The sequence below is a fragment of the Oxyura jamaicensis genome, chromosome 6 (assembly GCF_011077185.1).
Source record: "Oxyura jamaicensis isolate SHBP4307 breed ruddy duck chromosome 6, BPBGC_Ojam_1.0, whole genome shotgun sequence".
In the NCBI taxonomy this organism is placed as follows: domain Eukaryota; kingdom Metazoa; phylum Chordata; class Aves; order Anseriformes; family Anatidae; genus Oxyura; species Oxyura jamaicensis.
This window is the reverse complement of record NC_048898.1, coordinates 20,431,603-20,446,098: the sequence shown is the minus strand read 5'-3', so window position 1 is coordinate 20,446,098 and position 14,496 is coordinate 20,431,603. Positions and strand designations below refer to the sequence as shown.

Genomic DNA, 14,496 nt, shown 5'->3' with positions numbered 1-14,496 from the left:
GAAGTGGCAGCAAGCCCTCCTGCCTGCAAGGCCTGGCAGCAGGCAAAAGGATCCTGCGGGGACCAGCCCTGCTGTGCTCCTCCAGCTGGGAAAGGAGTGGCCTGTGCTTCTAAAAGCTGTAAAAAGAGCTTTCCTGCCCATGCCAACTTGTGTGGTGTGTATTTGACAAGTCTGGGTAGCTGTGCTATTCCTGTACCCCAGGTCTACCAGGTGGTGCTACCAGTTCTCTAGTACAACTTAATTGGCTAGGCCGCTATCAAGGCCAAAATAACTGTGTGATGGGTTGAAATTAGAAATTCTGCTATCCTGGTGAATAACAGCCTTATGTGAACCTGCTGAGGTGGCACCAGCACCTGAGACCACTGGCACAGCACCTTTTCTTTGCTGAGCTGGTGTGAAGTCAGCTCTCAAGGGCTCGACAGTGCCAATCAGCAGAGGCCTCTAAGCTTGTGGGATCAGCTCTTTATTCACATGAAAGACCTGATGCCTTTGATTCAGTACTTCTTTCTTTCCAGGATGATGACAACAAAGCAAAGGTCTCTGTGATCTCACCTTCTCAGCAGCTTTCATGTGTGAGGTTGATACACAGAGAGCTGCCTCTCTGGCAGCTGTACTCAGTGGAAAGGGAGCAAAGAGGCACAGACTTGCCCAGAGTGGCACAGTAGAGGTGTTGCCAACTCCTCATGTTGCATTGTTTATTGCATTTAAAATCTTATTTTAGATTTCATTTTCAGACTCAGTTCTTGCTGTTCTGTGATAATCTGAGCTTTCATTTAAAAGAGAATCCAAAGATCCTGTAATGCAAAACTGGTGAAGAAAAATGACAAAATGTAAAGATAAAGGACTAGAAGAATCACAATACAAATAAGAACCTGTGTGATCTGAAGAACAAGTGTTCTTTTCTCCATTTCCTGACCTTATTGGAGAGGGGAGTCATAGTTTTAGCACTGTTGTTAGCAGAGATGGTGATGATTGTGCTTTGAAGTCCTCTAACATCCTGAAGGTGCTCTTGTTCATGTTCAGTTCTGAGGGTTGCCCTGGCCAACACTACAAGGGGACAATGATGTGCATGGAGGCACCCAAAGAAACTCAGAAACCAAGGACAGAAAGAACTCTCCTGACTTGTCAAATTTAGTCTTATTTTCTCACAGGCTTCTCCTTATGTAGATCACTGGAGGGGGTGAAAGGAACTGCATTAAAGTCATGCAGCTACTTTTTCCACCCCTTGTCCTCTGCAATTTCCCACACAATCCTGAGGCTGAACTGAAGTATCTCTGCTCTGCTTAAGAGTCTTCTACTGCCAACCTAGACATGCTTATGGCCACTTAAAACTGTCACTCTTTTACGCATCAGCACTATCTTCTTCTTTAAAAACTTGTTTTCTCCTCTCATCATTTATCCTTCTGGTTTATTTATCAAGGAACAATTGCACTCTGGCCCTGCCAAGACCATGCGCAGATCTTCCAGGCTTCTCTTTTCCCTAATCTCAGATGTACTGTTGACATCAGAATGATTTTTCACGAGGTAGAAAGTAGCAGGACATACTCCCATGGTGTATACAGCTGCTGGTGGCATACTTATTAGCTGACAGGCCAACATATTCATATTGGCTGTCCAGTGTGTTATTTACTCAACTACCAATTAGATATGGCAAGAGCAGCACCAAAACAAAAACAAAAACCAAGTCTCTATTTACTCACCTAACAGAGCAAAATAGCAAATGAAATAACCTGACTAGGATGAGATCTTCAGAAGTATTTAGAATTGATTAACCACATCCACCAAACCTCAGAATAAACTTCTTTGTCCAGTGTTGAACAAAGCCATCACTGCCTGCTCCTGGAAATGTGTGGAACATCAGTGATATCTAATTCCTGTTATAGCACAGCTCAGTCTTCTAGTCAGAAAATCAAAGGAAGAGACATTCCTTGAGAGACAAATTGCAAGACTTAAATTAAGATTATAATCTCAGGAATACTCAGAAACAGTAAAGTGGCTGTTGGTCTGTTTTACAGATCTCATTTAAAAATAAATGAATAAAAATCAAAAACACACATTCAGATTTGTCCATGCTGTAAAGTCAACTGCTTAATGAAGAGGAGTTATTTTTACTTTGCTTTACTTAGTAAACACTGAGAGACATTGCTACCCACATGCCGTTATCTTGTAAATGCTTACTGTTCAGACAGACAGACACCTGGAAGGACTGAGAAACAGACACAATTGTGTACTTACAATCTTAGGCTGAAAAAAATGAAATAAAACACATTGGTTTTGTTGCATGGTGAGGTCTAGCAGTCTTATGATATGGCATAAAATACCTCAAAAGACTATAGATTGAAACCTACAGGTAGAATTTCTGCTGAATTTCATTCTGTTGATATTAGATGGTACTTATTCAGACCAGGAATTAGGGTGAATAGCTATGTAAGGTGTACAGAGCAATGGAAATTACCATCTTTGTACAAGTACAAAAATTTACCATGTTTGATACAGGATTCTAAAGACTTTCCTTAACCTTTCCAGCCAGAGCAGAAATTCTTTTGCTGTTCTACTAAAGCATATAAAATAAAGTGAATTTAATGACTACATTTAAGATACTAATACCTACTAAAATTCTGGGAAAGCAGTGAATATGTTTTGTTTACATTCAATGTCAGACTCAATCCTGTTCAGATGAGTTGGATAACTGTGTTAAACAGTGGCTTGGAAGAGGAAGATGTTATGGTCTTTAAACCCATTATGAAACATCACTAATACCAATTTTGTATTGGTTTAAAATTAGAGACGTATAATGATAGCACTTCACAATAGTATGTGCAAGGTCACAACCATGTACCCTAGAAAACAAAATTGCTAAATATACAATGCAGATGAAATAGAGTATCTATTAATTTCTTCATGTTGCAGCATAGAGAAAGGAAAAGCTAAGTTTAATAAAGTTACAAACCCCATGATTTCTTAGAAATCATGGTCTGAATTCTGTCTCAGGAAATGACAAACCTACTACTCACCTACCATGAACAAAAATAAGAAACACCTGTTCTCTCTTTGTTCTTACTTAATTTACTTCCTCCCAGCCACTTCACTTCTTTGTCTTCGTTCTGAAGTCATGAGATGAGCTGTAGTGAGGTCCTTGTTGTCTTTTAACATTTATGGTTAAAGACATAGGTAAGTGAACACAGTTGTAAGAAACTGTTTTAACTTGCCTTTTTATTTAATTGTTGTTTTGTTCTTACTATTTTTTCATTATCTACCATAGCAGATATCTGCTAGAGGATACTTGCTTATGTGATTTTTTCGGTATTTACTACACTTGGTAATATGCCCATTTTTATTTCTCAGGTTATTTTTCTCTTACAAGAATATAAAGCCCAATCACTTAGGGAAACTTAACTTACTTTAATTTGAAACAAACAAACAGGGAAAGAAAAAAAAAAAACTTAATTTGATGACTCAAACTTCTTTTAACTCTTGAGTCAAACCATGTCATGCAGATTCTCTGTAATTCTTGGGGCAGGAAAATCAAAGTCCTATATTCCTGCAACTGAACGTGTTTCAGCTGGCAGACACATTAGTTTATTCTCCTGAAAAATCTATTCAAAACTATGAAATAAAAAAGGGGGAAATGTTCTGTCCACTGCTTGTCTGAGTTTTTGAAAAATAATTCAACATCAAATTTAGAATGAGTAACACTTCCTGTTATGATACAACTGGCTTAAGAAAAATGGAGCTAGTGTGTATCTGTTTGTCTTTTCTGTCTGGGGGGGGGGAGGGGGGGGGAACAATGCAAAAATCCCATTTTATTTGGATGCTTTTCTTTTTTTTAAAGAATATTCACACATCCTAGCAGTGCTCCTTGTGGTCATGTAAAAATCACTATAATTGTGTAAAACTATATATCCTCTAAGCAAGAAGAACAAAAGCTTCTATACGTGCTAAATATTGTTTCATTCAGGAAGTTGTTCTTATGTGTATGTTTCCACAACTATTATCAGTAGAACTGAACGGTAGCAGCAATATCCACAAGTTGTCTGATTTCCTTCCCACACTATCAAAGATTGAAAGAGCAGAGATGAAAACACTTGGGGAAATGCCTGTAACTATGACATAAATGACTTTCCAGCAAAGATTTAAGGAAGCTGCCTTTAATATATTGTTTATGGTATGTAGGAGGCACTCCTACCTGAAGCAGTCTGGTTGTGATAGATCTTTTAAGTGTTCCCTAGGTCTGGCCTCAGGATGCTCTTCAGAGGGTTATATTAAAGTCTTAGTTACAGTTGTGGAAGTATGAAGCTCCTCCATTGTTTCTAGGAATTTTTTTTAATTAGTTTTATTTTTTTTTCCCCTGCATTTGTGCTAATGCATCTGAAATCAGGCTGTAACAAATGTCTGTAAAAGTTTCAGTTCAAGCAGCTCAGGAAAATTCAGAGGGTAAAATCACATTTGAAATTATTACTCCTCTGGTATGTTTTCATTTTATAGGATTCCATGATTAATACATATTCTGTTGTGAGTTCTCTCCCAATGTTTGCTAGTGTGTGTTAAGTCATACCTGTGCAGGGGGAAGATTAATGAAAGGGCAGCTGCTAACCTCTGTGACAAGATGTTGGAGCCCCAGTTTCCAGCTCCTGTTCCTGTCTGGGAAAAGTCCTCTGAACATGTGTCACTTCCAACAGAAGTTCATGCTTGGTGAATGGTTTTAACATTGCTCAGCTCCCTTTTATGGCCTTATTTTGTCTAAATGTCATGGGTCAGTTTAAAGCATGTCCTGGTATAGGAATTGAGAGGAAGCAGTTGGCATGGCAGTTGGTTGGGAAAGGTATTAAACTGGATATCCAGATGTTTCCTTGATTAGGATCTCTAGACTGGTGTTCCCTTGGAGACTAGGAAGCAATGAAGAACTGAACTGATGTCTGCCCAGGCCACTGTTCTCCTCCAGAAAGCTTGTCCCATTCTTGTCACTGCTGCACACCCAGTTGCTTCTCCTGGGGCTCTGCTGAGGCAGAGCAGGACTGACCACAGAGCTACGTGCCCCCCCTATGAGTTCCTCTGCATGAGCTGAACGCAGCGACCTTGGTACAAAGGCTTTGTCAGAGCCTGCATACCTGTCCTGCAGGATCATCCCTGTCCTCCTCTGCAACTGCCACTGCTGTTGCCCTGCCGTGTCCTCCTCACAGAGAGCCTCTTGACTTCCTGGCTCAATAAAACAGCTCCTCTGTTAGTGGTCGGAAATGCTTTTGGGGAGGGGGGGGAAAAAAAGCCTTTGTATATCATTGGCTAGATAATTAGCAAGGCCAGATACTTAAGATGTCTTTAGGCAGGTGATGGGCCCTTAAGTGCTTGTGTTGGGCACTTTCATGCATAGCAAGTGGTAAATGCCAGGGAAATTAAATCACTCAAGATACACCCCAAGTGTGAGGGGAAAGAGTTGGATGGCAACTCTTGGATTTAATTGCCTCAGTTCAGCCCAAGTCTCTCTTGTATGTGATCATTTTTTTGAAGCGAGTAGTAGAAATTGCTTAAAGTCTTCAGCAGTGAAACCTGGCTCATTGGAAGCTTCCTGAAGGAAGAGGTTGAACCTCTTAAAAACTAAGTGTATGTTATAAATAATTGGATTACAGCTGGAAATCTTGGTGAGGTGAAAATAGTTTAGTACTCTCAAGGTAGAGATGACTTCTCTTTAAAACAAACAAAAATTTATAATCACTATTATTAATACGTAAGATAGGTGAAAATGAGTCAGTACACACCAAATCTTACTTGGTAGACCCATCTGCTGTGTGTTCATCAGATCTTGCTACCTCAGAGGGCCATGTTAACTCTTCAGTCTTCGTAGTTTCAAGGACAGAGGCTCTTTGTTCATTTGTTGTAGTGGTGGCTATAAAACCACAAGTTAAAAATACTTAACAGCCAACTAGCCTCTGCAGTGTAAACAGATGAGGTTTGAATATCCATTGTCCACAGCTTGTGCCATCATTTGTGTCAATCCAGAGTGATAGAAAAGAAAGTCAGAAGTGCAAGCTTAGAAACTATGCTAAGTTGTGTGTTATTCTGATTTTTAGTACTCAATACAAGGAAGTAGAACATCACTTTCTCCATAAAGCTCAAGAGAACAACTTACATAATGTGTGTTTTAAAAACAGAATAAAATAAAATACCTCTTCCACATCCAATAATGTTTTAGTTGGCTGCTGTTCTCCCTTCCTTCAGCTGGGAGTGATATAACTTAGTAGTAGGCACATGGGGCAAAGCGTGCTCTTCTTGACTTGCTAAGGACCACAGGACAGTTGGTGGCTCCCTCCTATATCTCATAACCAGCAAGATCCTGTGCAGGGTCATGAACACCCCTCACCCACAAAAGCTACTGTTAAAATCTGCTGGTTTTTTGTCCGTGGCTAATTCCTAGTTTGTGTTTCTCCTGAGTTGCTTACCCTTGTCTATTACTGCCTTGTTCTCTCCAGGCTTACAGGCCACCCACCCCAGCATGATACGCAGTCCTGCTGGTCCCACTCCCGTACAGTGTGCTGTTTTCTCTGTGCAGCCATGCGAGCACTGATGTGGCTACACAGCTGTTCATTTGCCTAATTTGCTAGCAAATGCTCAGGGGGACATTTCTTAATGTTCTGCATGTTGGTCACGATTGATTTATTAATTAACATAGAGGTGAGAATCAAGGATCTGTGTTTATTTTATCTGTATCTTCCACTAACATGCTTTTTCATTCACATAAATGACTGAAGCTGACCATTTCTTCATTCCTGTAAAACAGGAATGATAATACCTACAAAAGAGCTTGTCGTAAGCTTTGCTGAGCTCTTTAGCCTCCTCAGTAGGAGGCAGCACAGAAGCATATGGCCAACACACTATTTCTAAACAGTCCAGTTTAAAATTCTTGCAAACGCTCCTACTAGCCTGTGGTAGCTCACAGTCCCCTTCCAATGGTTCTGCCATCACTTTAAGACAGGTTGCAGCCAAGAGGGTTTTTTTTCTGGCCCTTCTTTCCCCAGACACCGTTCCCATATGCTTTGTGAAAACTCATGCTAGTGAAAACTAACCACTTTATTTGTATTTTTGAGGTTAATTTTCAGCTGAAGTTCCCTGAACTAACTGGCCACATGTTTTCATAACTGCTCATGCTCAGAGGAGCAGTGCAGTTGGAGTACACCTCTGAGTAGCAGCAGGGCTGCTCCTTTCAGTCATGGCATGTATTTATGTTGCCTAAAGTTTATTGGGAAACCTAAGTTTCAGCAATGCTCCTCCGGTAGTGGTAAGTAACATCAGTGAGCCCTTTGAGGCACGGAACTTCATGTTGTTTCAGTTAACCACATGCCTTAACACCAAACTTTTATCTGTGATGAAGGTTAGGGGTTACCTGAAAATCAGTGACTCACCATGTTCAGGACACAATGATTTGCAGAAATTGCAGAGTCAATCTTTTGCTGGTGAAGTGCTTAAGCTAGCAGAAGGGAAATACGCTCAGTTCATACTCTGACATGGTCACCTTTGTATCCAGGCCTGAGTAATGGCCTTTCAGGGGAGGAGCAAGCTTGGCACCTCATCCCTGTGCTCTGCATGAACTCATTAAGTGCTGTGGCTCAGCTGAGGTCTTCTGTAATTCCCAAGTGAACTGGAAGGTAATGGGGATATATATATTTGTGAAAACCATGGAGTTAAAGAACTTTTCTGGGATAGTGACAGACTTCACTTAACACCCTGGTGACATAGTAAAGTAAGTCAAACACAGCCTGAAGAATGTCTCACATAGTCTTCTCTACTGTTGAGGACCCCAATCCCAGATAACAGGGGTAATACATGCTAAATACTTGAGTCAGCATTGCTGGCTGCAGAAGTACAAGTCTCATATTAGCTCCAATTACACGAAGTAACATTTTTGTCATAAAATGTGAAAAGCATTACACTGTCTTTTTTATTACTGAACTACTTTATGTTTTCTTATTTTGATTTTGAAAAATATAAAACCCATCAGTAACAGGCAACATGCATCATAAAGTAATGCATCATTAAACACATGCAAATGTGAATAAAAAATTGTACAAATGTTAAGAAATTTCTGAAAATGAAATGGATATTTTGTTTTTAATAAGAAAGTGTCCAAATCCAAACAAGTTGTTAATGGACATTTTGAAATGAAGTAAGAGTAAGCCCTAAGGTTTTTTTCTTCCAAATGTGTCAAATAGTTCCCTTAAAGCATTTTGTCACAAAACACGTATCCTTTAGGTGCCTGTTTGTAAGTGTGGTGCCTGCTGCCTTTTGTTCAGCATTCGACTCTAAATACACCTATCTACAATAATCAGAGCCAGAAAGAGAAACAGGTCCATGTCTGATTTAAAAAAAACTATCGTGGTTGCCACTGCAGCTAAAACAGTTCCTGGGTAATGGTGGGTGTTTTTTCATAGTTAAGTGCATCCATTAGTCTGTATAAGGAACAGCTAAAGGCATTCAATTACATTGTTGAGGGACTAACCTTCTGTGACTGGGCTAATGTGGTGCTTGAATCAGAATTGATTTGGTTCAGGTCTTGGGGGGGGCGCCCCCCCCCGGTGTTGGGAGTAAAAACTACTAGAAGATGCCTCTCATAGCAACACTTGGTAGCTTTTTGTCAAACTTTAAATAAATGATACCTGACAGATCAATGTCCAGAGGATCCATAATGTTTCAAATAGTCATTAAAATAACCCCTGCTGCTGCTTCGGTTGTATCAGAGCAAGTCTGTAGTAACACTATCAAAATCACTGCTTATGAATTGTAGACAATTGAATTGGTCTTGGAGAATGCTTTTCCACTGTGCTGAGTGACTCTTCTAAAACTGCATGATTCCAGGTGACTAGTTTACTTCAAAGAATGTTTAAAAAACTGTCTTACTTTGTAGCTATAAAAGTACACGGATCTTTCTCAAACTTATTTTTGTAATTTATTATGTTTTCTGTACATATATGATAAAAAGAAAGTACAATCAATTTGAAGGTTATTTTAAAATTACATTTGGAAAAGGGTAAGATTTTCCTCTTTCTTTGGAATGATATAATCAGGTTAAGCTTTCATCCTGAATGAAGATATGACGATACTGGAGAGCCAGGTTGTACCACAGTTCTTAGTGTTGTTATTATTATTATTATTTTCTTGATGGTTTGCTTTAGGAAATAGAGTATCTCCTCTGGGAGCTTCAGATGGAAAGTGCTCTGATAGAAAAATACACTGAATCCTGTAGATGCTAGTTATTTGCACAGGTAAAATGGGTGGAGAGGTGAATCACTAGAGTAGCTGATCATAACTTTCTTTAACAAGTTATACATAAGGCACAGTTAGGGTTTCAGTCTTTTTTTTTTTTTTTCTTTTTTTTTTTTTTAAAGCAGCTTATTCAGCTGTGAAGATTTGGGGTTGCTGTTTAATTAGCTGTTTAGAATTGTACACTTTGCATAATCGTTATTTGACTAGGCTCCAAAAAAAAAAAAAAAAAGGAAGTGCAGTCTATTCGTTACTCAACTAAAACAATATAAAATGCGAATCATCCTTTCTGATTTCTTTTTGTTGCTTTGAATTTTTGAGAGAACGAATTATTCCAGGGAAAGATATTGTGACTTCTGCTTGATCAGTTATTGTTTCAGTCTTATGCATAGTCTCATCTTTAGGTAAAATGTCTTATAGGTACAAGACGGCATATTTCAAGTTCCTTTGACAGAAATAATTTATTTGACTTGAGACTCAGTGGTGAAAATAGTTGATGATAAATATATATATATATATATATTTTAAATCTCAGATGTGGAGAAACTCATACACATATATTAATTTCCCATACAGATACATAGACATGTATGTGGATGTATTTATGTATGTTAAAAACCTCTTTAAAATGTTTTGTACCAGTTATTTTTCACAGTATATTAGGACCTGAGCACCCTTGTAGAAATTCTTACTCTACATATTAGAACAGAAAATAAATAATATTTTCCAAAAGATTTAAATACATGAAAACCTTCTGTAGCTGATAACATAGCTGGCTTTGTATTATTAGCATTTCTCCCACATTCTCTAGGGCTCTGAAATGTGCCATTAAGATCAGTGGGACAGATCTCACAGTTCATTCTAAAATTCTCAGTCAGGCTATATCCAAAGGAAAAAGCATTCCTAACTATGAATGCTGACCAAAATGGCCAGAGACATGAGACAGGAGTTTCAAGATAATTCCTAGCAGAGCCCTTCTCCACCTGTCCTTCCACCTCAGGTCCCTCTTTGCACTCTCCTCCCTGTCTCTCTTTGGCCTGCCACATTCAGACTTGTGCAGTACCTCCTGCTTGGCTCTTGTCTCTTCCCAGGTGGGCAGTATTGGGATTTGGGCCCCATTGCCCTTTTGTTTCCCTCTTTGTAGGATATAAGGTACCAGAACATGCTGAGGATGTGGATAGAGAGGGGGATGTAGGGGTGGTACTGAGACACAAGCATTTACAGGTAGGACCTTTGTGAAGTTTGCAGCAGTATTCACAAATTCCTGTTTTGACTGTTGTCTACAGATATTGATGAAAAGCTCCTTTGACAACAAAGGCAGGAAGCTTTTAACATGAAAATGGTCAAACTTGTCACAATTCAAAGCAACTATGAGGCCTGGATAGAAACACAATGTAAACATTCCCAGGAGAAGCTTCTTGAGGCTTGTTGTGCGGAGCAAAGTTGGCACAGTGTCCCATTTGCAATGTTAAAAAAAAAAAAATCAAATAGTTTTTTGTTTGTTTTTTTTACACTATTTAAGTGACATTTTATTTGTTTTAAGAATTGGTTGCTGACGCACAAGACTTTTCTGTCCACTGAATCACATCAGATGAGCACTCTTTGTATAGTCACAAGTGTCTGCTTTGTAGGCTTGTTTTTGCAGTTGAAAAATCAATAATTAATTCATAGAGAAGATAAAGAGCTCAAGCCCATTATGAGATTACTGCCACTGTGAAGAATTTCAATTGTATTTATGTTAAAAGAGGAGGAGACTGAGAGCATTTGCTACTTTTAGTTTGGTCTACTACCTACTCTAGTTTTTTCTAAGCTGCCTATCACTGAGCTATCTTGGTAACTAAAAACTACTCACTTAAATGTTGTACTAAGTTATCTTGAAAGCAGTATTTACCTTAATGAGACTGAAGCTTGTTCTGATTATTATAAAAATGTTTTTTCAATAACTTTGTACCATAATTCCCACATGAACATTTAGCCCATGCGTTCATGAAGTAATGGTTATTGAGTAACTTACAGCTGAAAAATACAAATTACTAACTTGATCACTATCTAACTGATTACATTAGTTTATCTGCAGGAAGAGTCACTCTAAGGGGTGAGAATGTACAAGTGCTCAAAGTAAAATTAGCAAATGTATTAGGTTAAAGGGAAAGCAATCAATTTTGAATTACTTTACAAGTGATCATGTCTGAATTCTCAAGGTATTGTAGAAACAATGGAAGTAGGAAAAAATTGGCAAAATGTACTTATTTTTTCATTCATTTAAACCTCTTTTCCCTACCTCTTGCTGTCATCATAGCAGTTATTTTCTCTCAAAGCATAAGAAGCCCATGGTAATCCATAGCACTTGGTGTTTTGCTCAAGTGCAAAGAGGCTATCCAGAAAAATAATAATCTCCTGTTATGGTTAATCTACTGTGCATGTGAAAGACCACAGTTTCAGGCCTGGTATTTTCTGCAATAAGTTACTCTGACTGCATAGTCATCAGCAATCTCTGGGCTGTGTTTTCATTTACTGTTTCTTCAGAGAGAAATCTGATTCTCCTCTTCTCCTTCCTGCCTCGCACACAGATTGCTGCTGTGGTCGTGCTCTAACCCAGACTTGTAAAATGATCCAATTAAGACTGCTAAAAAGAGGTTTGACTTATTTTCTTAATTATTATTATTTTTTATTTGTTTTAAATTTGTGTTTCACAGACTAAATCCGAGCGCTATGTAGCTGTGGCTTGGTTTGCCCTGGGTTCAGCACAGACATGCTAATGACATCTGCAACACAGCCCTGATCGTAAACTCACTGCATGGTTCACACTCATGTTTAGGTCTGATCTGCAATATGTGGGGTCCAAAAGGACTGGAAGAAATGTTCATGTTAGGGCTCTATATGTGTTAAGAAACACAATGCAGGACAAATCTCTGAGACTATAACCACAGAACTGGTATGTTTGTTAAATCTGTTATTATGTTTCCCCTATAACTTCATAAATTTGCAACAGAAGCAGAAGTTTTAGAACTCTTCAACAATTGGTAGCACTTGGTTGCTTTTTAATGTACTGCAATTGCTTCTCTCCTGATTGCTGTTTTCAAAAAAAAAAAAAGTGTTTTTCAAAAAGAATGTAAGCTGAAAATAAAGCAAGACATGCACAGAACAAAATGTGAGAGGGAGAGTCATGGTTCCAAGGGAAAAGTTCACAGAGACTCTTTTCTTACCAAATCAGGTTGAAATGTCATGAGCCTGGAGGCCTTCTGGTTTCAGAACAAGGATGCAGAGTCAGGGCTGGTTCAAGAACACCACTGCATGAGGTTGAAGTCTGCATAGTAGGTGAGCCATTGTAGAAGTCCCTATGGAATCTTTCCAAGGCTTTAGTGTTTTTTTTTTTTTTTTTTTTTTTTTTTTCAATGAGCAAGTCTATTTTGCAAGTGCTATTCTTTTTTTCTCTTATGAATTACTGATGTTTAAAAATTGCGTGTGTTATGCACCTTTAACTTTCATGGTTTATTTTGTCAGTCAGCTTATGTATGGAGAAACATTATAATATTTAAAAATATGTTGAATTCTAATTCAAGAAGGCTTTTGATGCATGTAAAGTACTCACATTTGAAGCTCACTTCCCCACAAGTTCTACTGGGAGGAAAATTTGACTTCTCAAATATTCACCAAGTAATCTCAAAATAACTTAAACTCCTAGCAATGTAATATATTTTGAGTTAATGTTGATGAAAAATTGAAAGGAAATTCCATGAGAAGGAACTAGTTATGTTTTCTATAGGATTTTTCTCTCATTGCAGGCAATATAGTCTTATTCTTCCATTTGACTAAATATTTTGTGTTTAGATTTCTTTAGAATTTCTTTTAAAAATGGAAGTAAAACCATTGCTAGCTGGAAGGTTTACGAGTTGCATTTCTCTGGCTGCAGCATAAAAGACTTCAGGAGCATACGTCTCTGAAGAGCAAAGAATTTGTTGTAGTTCCTCAAATAATCATTTCAGAAATATGTGAATAGCATCGCTTTACTGCTTACTGAATCTTAGTCACTTGTGCTTAGGCTTTTGCAATAGCCACGTGAAAAAGAAAGGGTTATTTATTAAGAGCAGAACAGTTCCCTTTTAGTTCTGTAGCAATCATGTCTCTTTTTTTCCAGTCCATGGAAAGTGTTATCTCAGGCAGCTTTGTGCAGGAAGTTCTGTTTATCACTTCCTCACAGTTGCAGTTTGTCTAGGACTTAAATATATGATATCAGATTGCATCAAAATGTGGGCCTTTGTGTGCTTAACTCATCAAAGGAGTGGACCCTCAGGACTTGATATCACTTCGCTGCATATGCAGTCATGTAGCAAAACAAAGTCTATCTAAACAGGACAGAACTATTTCTGTTGGTAGTGTAGCAAAGCTAGCAGAATTGGTGTAGTTTCAGGTATCTGCACAGTTTCACTTCTTGTTTTTAAATTTATCACTTTTTAAAAAGTGACATGGTTTGCCTGTTTTTACTATGTAAACCATGATGAAAAACAAAATATTACTCGTACTACCGAAAAAAACAAAAACCAAACCCAACTGGGACTCACTATGTGTAAACTATTCTGATGCCTGCTTGCGTTACAAAAACACTAAAAAAATTGAATCTGTATGCTTTAGCCTGGTAGCTGTTATGAGCAAATCTGAAGTGATAGATAGTTATCTAGACAATCATGTGTTAAATAAGCTTAAGGTATGGTGTCCAAGACTGTAGTAAGTAAGATCAGCAGTTCTTGTAAGATGTTGGCTAGGGCTTATGAACCTGCTTTCCCACCTTTGTGGTGGTTTCTATTTTCTGTAACCTTGATAAAGGAGTTCCCTCTTCAGTATAACAGGCTGCATCGCCAGATGTTAGTCTTCGTGGGCAGCCACAGGAAGCCTATTCAAACTGTGCAGTAATACTTCTCCTCTGCGCTGACTCTGGTTTTCAATACGACCCTCTTCCATGCACCACACAGTATCTAACTTACCTGTATTGGTCCTTTTACTCAATACAAGCTGGTTTCATGGTGGCTGATAAATGTCCGTCCATTGCAGAGCCGAGACCCACTTGCCAGTCAGGGAAGCTGCAGCTTTGGGTGTATTTCTGCCCCTTCCCACGTGCTTCTGGTGCATGTTTTAACCACGTGACTGATGCAAAACTGAGAATAATAAGTTTATGCCAGTACCCGCCCTCAAATCCATGCTGTAACATGTTCTCTGTTTACTAAAATCTGCTAGTACTATTAAAAAAAA

General features: G+C 38.5%; 1 long non-coding RNA gene across 1 annotated transcript; it reads left to right on the top strand.

Moving 5' to 3' along the window:
• Positions 1–13,155: 13,155 nt before the first annotated feature.
• Positions 13,156–14,496, top strand: LOC118168995. The gene is made up of 2 exons (XR_004751881.1): positions 13,156–13,241; positions 14,299–14,496. It is a non-coding gene; the product is annotated as an uncharacterized LOC118168995 (long non-coding RNA).